This window comes from Budorcas taxicolor, chromosome 5 (genome assembly GCF_023091745.1).
Source record: "Budorcas taxicolor isolate Tak-1 chromosome 5, Takin1.1, whole genome shotgun sequence".
NCBI classification, from domain to species: Eukaryota; Metazoa; Chordata; class Mammalia; order Artiodactyla; family Bovidae; genus Budorcas; species Budorcas taxicolor.
This window is the reverse complement of record NC_068914.1, coordinates 63876257-63885828: the sequence shown is the minus strand read 5'-3', so window position 1 is coordinate 63885828 and position 9572 is coordinate 63876257. Positions and strand designations below refer to the sequence as shown.

At 43.0% G+C, this 9572-nt stretch overlaps 1 pseudogene; it reads left to right on the top strand.

The window, feature by feature from the left end:
* Window positions 1-499: 499 nt before the first annotated feature.
* The window catches only part of LOC128048080 (60S ribosomal protein L7-like 1), a 33901-nt pseudogene continuing 24828 nt past the window's right edge, over window positions 500-9572 (top strand).

Genomic DNA, 9572 nt, shown 5'->3' with positions numbered 1-9572 from the left:
TCCTATTTCTGGCAGCCTGGGCATCCCCCGCCCGCATAAAATGCAGTGTCTAGGTCTGAGCCATTGGCAGTGTCTGGCGGAGGCAGGCTCCTGCAGAAGCTGCTTCACCTCCCACTTCCATGTCAGAGTGTGGCCCACCCCGTGAGACTCAGTCAAGTTTCCCATCCTTCTCTGAGACAGCCTTCTCCTGTTTGCTGTCAAGTTTCTCTCCCTTTTTTTCTCCCTTCTCAGGGGAAAGCGTGGGAATAAGAAATTAGAAAATGCACCATTTTTTTCTAGCGATTGAGTGGAGACTTGGGATGTTTTTGTTTAAACCTCACTAATCTCTTCCAAACAGGTGGCCTTAGGCTTTTGCTCCCACACCCCTACCCGGCCCTGTCCTGCTCCAGTTTGGGTTTATCTCACAGATTGTCTGGCTCCTTTCTCTTCTTTCCTCCACTTAAGCAGATATCCATGTCCCCCAAAGAAAGGAGCCGACGAAGTCCTAGGGTAGGTGTGGATGGAGGGTACCGCTGTCTTGAGAGCTCTTAATCGAGACGGACCTGAAAACGGTGTCCTCATCACGGGGGAGATTGGCAACGGTGAGGAAGATGAAATGGAGAGAGAAAGAAGAGTGACGGCGACAAGGAGACAGATGCATCTGACGGCCTGCGACACAAGCTGTTCACGCCCGTGGGATGGATGTAGGAAGATGGCTGGCTGTTCAGAATCGATTTTTTTTTTTACGACAGTGCAATGATTCTTCTGCAGAGAATAAGGAGCACAAGGAAGAAACAAAGGTTAAATTGTTCCCCACAGACAAACTGAGAAGAAAATCATCCATCCTCTTTGGCTATGATCATTTCCAGAAGGTCTGTCTGGTTTGTGTGTGCGTGCGTGCGTGTTTGTTTCCTTTTCTCAACCAACCTACAACACAAACTAACCCATGAAGGCCTGATGCCATTGTGTGTCTCCATTTCTAAGTACCAAAGGAAATGGAGTACTAGGGGGAATGGACGGGGACCCCGTGATGTGCTTTTTCTGATCAGTCATGGAGCACATTTCTTGTCGTCTACCGATGAACCAAGAAGGGGAATTTCTGTTGTTTGTTTGGAGGCTGCCTGTAGGGCTCAGGAGGTAAAGCGTCTGCCTGCAATGAGGGAGACGTGGGTTCGATCCCTGGGTTGGGAAGATCCTCTGGAGAAGGAAATAGCAACCCACTCCAGTACTCTTGCCTGGAAAAATTCCATGGACAGAGGAGCCTGGTAGGCTACAGACCATGGGGTCACAAAGACTAAGTGACTTCACTCTCTTTCTCTCACTTTTGTCAAGAAAAAAATGGAGGTCAGTTCTGATTTAGAGCTGACTTTTGAAACTGTGGTAACCAGGATGTGACCCTCCCCTAAAGCTGGGACCTTCCAGCTGGTCCGGGGAAGAGACGGTTCCTCCGAGGAGGGGCCCAGGAGGAGCGATAAAAGTTACTCTGCTTTCCTTCAGCAGCTTTATCTCAGTTCCCTCAGCCCTCATGCTGCCACCTCCTCTTCCTTCCCTTGGTGACACATCGTTGATAAAAGATAACAGAAGGAAGGGCTAGCAGAGCGCAAAGAGCACCTGCAGGCGTCTTTTGTAATCCTCGAGACAACGCTCGTGGGCTGTGACACCTTTCCCCCATTATCCTGATAAGGAAACTGAGCTCAGGAGAGTTAAGGGATGTACCTGGGGGTCACTCAGCTGAGCAGAGGCAACTAAATCCCAAGGGCCTGACTTCAAGTCCAGAGTTTTCCAGTCTATCACCTGGAACCAGCTCCTGAATATGATTTTACCAAGTTTCTTGGCAATCTAGATCATATTGGCTTTTATGCCTCTTATATTTCAAACGAGTGAGTACCAAGTCGCTTCAGTCATGTCCGACTCTTTGCGACTCTATGGACTCTAGCCCACCAGGTTCCTCTGCTCATGGGATTTTCCAGACAAGAATACTGGAGTGGGTTGCCACGCCCTCCTGCAAGGGAGCTTCCTACATCTCCTGCACTGGCAGGCAGGTTCTCTCTCACTAACGTCACCTAGGAAGCCCTATATTTCCAACAACTCCAAGAAAATTTCAAAAAGCAAGGAAAACTTAAAAGGATAAAAGAACTAAGCTTACGGATTCCCATACATTCACTATTCTTAGCACCAAACAGAGCAAATAATGACATAGGACTTGTCATTCATGTAGATCAAATCACAAATGGTGGTTGAAATTTAAAAGGAAAGGAAAAGAATCGAACAGAGAACATACAAGTCAAGATGGGGTGGGATGTGGTGGGGAGGATATGGAAATTGGAGAATTCTGGTTCTGGAATCAGATTACCTGAGTTTCCAACCCAGTCTTACTGCTTTCTAACTACGTGGCCTTCGGCAAGTTGGCTCACTTCTGCAGGCCTCGGTGTTCTCATCTATAAAACAGCGATAATCACAGTATAGACCTCACAGGTATTAGAGGAAATAATCCTTGTAGACATAGAGCTGATGCTGTGTAAATGATAGCCATTATGATTTTTAGATGAAGGAGGTGGTAAGGTCTGGTCTGGGGTACACTTGGGGTCTGATAGCATCCTTTCTGGGAGGAAGTCACAGAAGGAATTTCTTGGCCTTTAAGGGAAACTGTGCAAAAAAGGGGGGGGAGGGGAATCAAACGCACATAAGTCCAAATTGCCTCGCTACCAAACAGGTGATGCCCAGAATAGAGAAAAGATGGCAGAAAGATAAAACGAACATTCACTCATCATCTCCCACCTCTCCATTCCCAGCAGATTCACTGAGAGAAAAGAGGTTTCTGACTGCCACTGTGACCACCGGATGCTTTGGCGCTGGGCAGTTGCAGCCAGCCTGCGCATCCCAAACCCTTTGCCTCCAGTTCGATCTGTTGAGCAAAGTCCCTGACACCCACAGTTCACCAATTGCAGTTGCGGGCAGTCTCCTTTGCCCTCTGCCTGGTGAGAGTTAAACCACAACTCCTGGGAGGCAGCTGCTGTTCAAGGGTCTGGGAAGGACAGAGGCCCCCCCAAAGAGCCCTCCTGTGCCAGGACCAGGTGCGTTTGGGAGGTGGGTCCAGGCTCAGGCCCAGCTTCCACTGCCGGCTCACCTGTGGTATTTCTTGCCTTGCTACGCAGCTGTGCATCTGCCATTTGAGGAAGAGGAAAAATTGAGAGTGGAGGAGAAAGCAAACACTGAAGAATTATTTCTTCTTGTTCTTAAGATCAGGAACTCACCCCAGGAAGCTGATAAATTATTCATTAAGCCTAATGGGGCAGTCACAAGGGAGCATTGCTGAGATGCAATTAAGTGGTGCTTTAATTTGAGAAATATTTATCGAGGTGCAGCGTTCATTCATATCTTTGTGAAAAACAATTTGATGGTAACTAAGGAGAAGACAAACCAGAGCAGTCTGTAGAAAAGAAGTCTATTCTGTGAGCAGCTTTCCTGGGTGGCTGCCATTGGTGCCTGACTAGCATTCTGACATATAGGATCGATTCTGAGCAGAGTAACAGTAGCTATCATTTATCAAGGGTTTTCCCTGGCCTAGACCTGTGTTAAGGATCGTTTGCACATGTGTCATTCAATACTCACCCCATCGTCCCAGTGCAATCTGAATCTCTTCTATAAGACCTCACCCGGGTTCCTTATATGGATGGTATTAAAGCTGACAGGACTTGGAAAGGAGGAAGTAGGAATTATTCTACAAATTTGGTAATACACTTGTCTGCTAGGAGGTGGGAAATGAATCCCACAAAAATCCATCCACTTCACTGAAATTTCTATGCATGCAGTGGTTTAGGCCATGTCCAGTTCATCCCTTCTAAGCTTGAAGTCTCCATTCCTGCAACTAAAAAAGTGACTTATCATGGATCTCTTTGGATTAATGGAGGTAATATATACATCATTTGAGTGTGCTGTGACATCCAAGAAAACTGCTGGCATTGAGTGGGGCCCAGCAAAAGAAGGGGGTTCTCCAGCAAGTCCAGACTTCCGTGTAAGCTGCTCTGTCGTTGTCCCCTCAGCTAGGGCATAAATTCCATGATGGGCTCCACATGGGGAGAGATTTTGTCTGTTTTACCACTACTGTATATCTAGGATCTCAAACATCACCCAGCACAAAGTAAGCACTCAGAAATATGTGTTGAGTGAATGAACATCCTTTGAGGTAGCTGCTATGAGTCTCCTCATTTTAGTGACAGGGAGATGGATATTTCTAGAGGTCAAGTTGCTCAAGTTTGCATGGAACGAATGACAGAGCCAAAAACAAGCAGGTTCAGTAGGACTCTTATTTTCAGCTGGGGGGCAAAAAGAAGCCCACGAATCACTGAATCCCCTAAAACCATTCATTTGCTCAGCTCAGATTCTGAGTTCATGTTCCCTGGCTCTTGCGTAGCTCCTGAATAAAAGGCGTGTGTGCGCTCAGTCATGTCTGATTCTTTGTGACCTCACACACTGTAGCCCGCCAGGCTCCTCTGTCCACGGGATTTCCCAGAAAAGAATACTGGAGTGGGTTGCCATTTCTTTCTCTAGAGGATGTTCCTGATTCAGTGATCAAACCTGGGTCTCCTGCTTGGCAGTTGGATTCTTTACCAGTGAGCCACCTGGGAACCTGGGGATAAAAGGCATAGAGCAAAATCTGAGATTCCGCCACAACCCACCTTCCCTGAAGAGGGCGCTCTAGTCAAATCTGGAAAATTCAGTGACCACTCAAGAAGCCCCTTTGAATGCCCTTCTCATTTTTTGCACGCTGGGCTCCATTTATTTACCTGTTGCCTGGTTCTTAACACAGGTAAGACTATTCTCTGTTCTATGGTTTTCTTCATTATCTGTTAACTTTGATTGAATATTCTTTCATGTGCTAGGTACAGCTCTGTTCAGTCACTCAGTCTTGTCCCTCTCTTTGCGACTCCATGGACTGCAGCACGCCAAGCTTTCCTGTCCATCAGCAACTCCTGGAGTTTACTCAAACTCATGTCCAGCGAGTCGGTCATGCCATCCAACCATCTCATCCTCTGTCGTCCCCTTCTCCGCTCGCCTTCAATCTTTTCCAGGGTCAGGGTCTTTTCCAATGAGTCAGTTCTTTGCATCAGGTGGTCAAAGTACTGGAGTTTCAGCTTCAGCATCAGTCCTTCCAATCAATTTCCAGGACTGATTTCCTTTAGGATGGACCGGTTGGATCTCCTTGCAGTCCAAGGGACTCTCAAGAGTCTTCTCCAACATCACACTTCAAAAGCATCAATTCTTCCAGCCCTCTTTATAGTCCAACTCTCACATCCATACATGACTATTGGAAAAACCATAGCTTTGACTAGACAGACCTTTGTTGGACATTTCCTGTATGTTTTCTTATGTAATCAAGCAGAGCTCAGATAGGCCCCAACATTTGGAGGACCTTGTAGTATTTCCCAAATCATGCTGTAATGAGTAATATTAAACCAAGACTCTGCTGTGGGTGGAGAAATCTGGATATCAAGGTAACTTGTGAATATTCATCCACATGTCACAGGGACTCAACTCATAGCCAGATGGATAGTAAAAAATATTGTGGTTAGTTGTCTGAGAGTGAGTTGTCTCTCTTGATCCCTGATCCCTATTATTTTATTTTAAAATGCAGACTTGAGGCACAAATTACCCGCGGTGATCATCTATATAAAGCAGATTTATGAGAGGGTTTCATTTCCTAATTACTTTCCCCACAAGTCATTGTAATGACTTGGAAACATTTCTAGTACATGATAAATACATGGTTGATTTATATTTCTCAAAATTTACTTTTCCCTAAAAAGTTTCCTGTTTCTCAACACCAAGCTGTTATTAATATCCCTTCAATAATTTGTTGTTGTTTGTTGTTTAGTTGCTAAGTCATGTCTGACTCTTTTGTGATCCCACAGACTGCAGCCCACCAGGCTCCTCTGTCCATGGGATTCTCCAGGCAAGAATACTGGAGTGGGTTGCCATTTCCTTCTCCAGGGGACCTTCTCAACCCAGGGATCGAATCCATGTCACCTGCATTGCAGGTGGATTCTTTACCACTGAGGCACCTGGGAAGTGAAGTGAAGTGACGTGAAGTCGCTCAGTCGTGTCCGACTCTTTGCGACCCCATGGACTGTAGCCCACCAGGCTCCTTGGTCAATGGGATTTTCCAGGCATGAATACTGGAGTGGGTTGCCATTTCCTTCCCCAGGGAATCTTCCCAACCCAGGGTAGCCCCTTTCAATAATTACATACTTAATAATAATGTTAATAAGAATAAGAAAAATAAGCAAGCTCTAGTAGTGCCAGGTACCACTTTATTATTGTATTACATAAAACAACTTATTTACTACATCTGGCACCTCTGTGATTGTAGTTGGTATTATTACCATGCTATAAATGAGGAAACTGAGTCACAGAGAGACTAAGTAGAAAGACCAAGATTTGCACTTAGACAATATGGCTGCAAATGTTGTGATCTTACCACTTATGCTATCAGGTGTGATTTCATCATGATAAATACATTTATAGCAGTGCCTCCAATACGCTAGGCATTGCTAGATAGCTGGGATATTTAATGTCTCTAAAACTTTGTAAATACAGACAGGACTTCATTGATTCCTTTGGCTGCACTATGCAGCTGGCAGGATCTTAGTTCCCCAGGCTGGGGTTAAACCTATGCCCCCTTCAGTGGAAAATTGGAGTTCTAACCACTGGTTCACCAGGGAATTCCCAGTAAAGTCAGGGATTTAATTGTTATTTATTGAGACTGTCTTAAGAGTTATTATTATAGATGCAGTTTCCAGAAGTATTGCAGATAATGTCTTTGTCTTTTATTTCTAATAAATATCAATTATTTTGTAAAACACATGTCTGTATGTTAGTGCTAATTCTCAAATAGTTCAAGAATGAGCATGGCTTCCCCTATTTGATAGATGGATAAGCTGTGACCCAGGAGCCTACATAAAGCATCCAAAATCATTCAGCTATTTATGGGCAGAGGTAGAACATGAACTCAAATTAGACTGAATCCAAAGTTCATATCTATTTCACTCTGTCTTACTGTCTCAGAGCTTCCCCTTGGTACAAAGACAAGTTCCTGTGCACATGAGAAAAAAGTTGAGTGGATTATGGGATAGTCTAAGACTAACAATATTTTTCAAACTTTGGGGTGTCCATCACCAGAAGAACCAGTTAAAAATTCAGTTGCTTTGCCCTCAATCCTAGAAATTCTGTTTCAGTATGTCTGGAGTGGGTCCTAGATCTTCTAGGTAATTTTGAGGCACCCTTAAGTCTTCAACTTGAGCTCCTAAGAGTTTATTGGCAAATTATTTTTCAAGGACCTGGAATAGCAGTTCCCAATCCTGACTGATTTGATGCAGCTGGAACCATTAGTATGCAAACAATACATTTTGTTAATTAAAAATAAACTAGTTTTCCCAGTTGCTACAGGAATGCAGTATAGGGGGCATGGTGAGGAGATTTGGAGGTTTTCTGAGGAGGTAAGACTTTAAATCTTGGCTGTCCTGCACTAATGGGTTCTTGATCACCACCTCCCACCACTTCCAAACCCCAGGGTCTTTTTCTGAATATCTACATCAGTGCTTCTCAAAGTGTGGTTACTGGAAGATAAGGGCAGCCAAAGATTGTCAATTTTTAGTCTAAAAATATTTCATCCTTTTAAACTAAATTGTAGTCAGATTATAAAATGGTTTAAAAGCAAATATGCTGTCAAACATTGCTGACATCCCTATTTTAGAATCTGATGTCGATGATAATAATAATAGCTAACATTATTGAGAGCTTACTATGTTCTCAGAAGTGTATTAAGTACTTTACGTGCATTATGCCATCTTTTCCTTGCAACGATTTTATGACCCTATTATTTCAATCTAGAGAAGAGGATGCCAAGGCTTAAAATGCTTAAATATCTTGCACAAAATCATACGGTTATTAAAGAGTATTCTTGAGATTCCAACTAAGTTGATTTGTCAACTATTCATCTAATAACTGTATAATAAAACCACTCTGAATAGAGTAAGAACATGAAAGTGGCCCCTTATTGTGATGTTTTATAGCTTTTACAATTTCATGTAGGTGTGTGATAGCCTGCATTTGAGGTAATTTGACCCTGCAGTGTTAATTGGAATGTCAAGAGAACATGCTGTGCCTGTCTATTTGAACACATTGCCCCTGGGGTTCAACATAACGTCTCAGTGATGCAGAATTAAATTGTTAAAAAAGGCACCCTACTCTCTAATACTATGAGTTTGACTTTTTTAGATTCCATATATAAGTGAGATCATACAGTATTTGTCTTTCTGTGTCTGGCTTATTTCGCTTCACGTGATGTCCTCAGTAAAGCTGGGAAAATATTAAATAAAAAGTCTCCCTAACTGTTGACGATATGATAAACCATGTGAAATGACCTACATAGACCATGGAAGGAAAGTCACATTTCTTTTGTGTCATGATAAAAAGGTCACAAACTTTTCAAGATAACTAAAGGCAAATGAAAAATAACGAGAGAGACTTAGGTTACATTACAGATGGTGTAAGCATTTACCTTTCTTCCAGTCCTAACTAATCTAAACCTCTTTACCTCATCTCCAATTGACTGTCAGGTAAACATAATTTTCTTTTCCCCTTCACTAAAATCAGAAACATTGTTATGTTCCCCAGTGAGACTCCAGCAACACTATTAATACTTAAGGCTCCTGTGACATATTAAGGAGACTTATTTGTAAAGTTTTTCTCTTTGGGGCTTTCCCTACATATCGTTTTGGTGAATTTCCCCCACAACTGAATAAACAGTTGATGTTACCATGTTCATCCAGTTTAGACGTTAAGAAAGTCAGAATCTTTGGTCTGACTCTTTGAAATTGATAAGACAGGATCTGAGAAGGTTCTAAATAGTCCCTGAGAGTAGCACTTCTCAAACTCTTGAGTGCACTTCATTCCCCCGGGTTCTTGTTAAAATGCAGAATCACAAGTTCTACCTCAACACTGAGATGCCGCATTTCTAACAGGCTGTCACGTGATGCTTATAGTGCTGGTCCACGGACCACACTCTGAGTGGCCAGGCTCTTAAACCTATCCCCACATCAGAATCACTAGGACAACTTTTCCTTTCTCTCTTTCTTTTTAATATAAGAATTCTATTGAGATTTAATTCATATACCATAAATTTACTCATTTAAATTGCACAGTTGTACATTCACAGAGTTTTGCAACCATCACCACAAGCAATTTTAGAATATTATAATCACCTTCCCCCCAGACTTTGCACCTATTAGAGGTGCATTCCCTTATTTCCTCCACCAGCTTCCTTCCCTCATATTTTAGGCAGCCATTAACCTACTTTCTCTCTATACATATTTGCCTATTCTGGCCATTTTGTATAAATAGAATCATATAATACATGGTCTTTTGTGACTGGCTTCTTTCACTTCGCACAAGCCTCATCCATGTGGCAGCGTGCATCAGTGCTTCTTTACATTATATGAGCAAATGATATTGGACTGACCACATTTTATTAATCAGTTTGTTATTTGATGGACATTTGGGTTGTTTCCACTTTGGGGCTATTATGAATATGA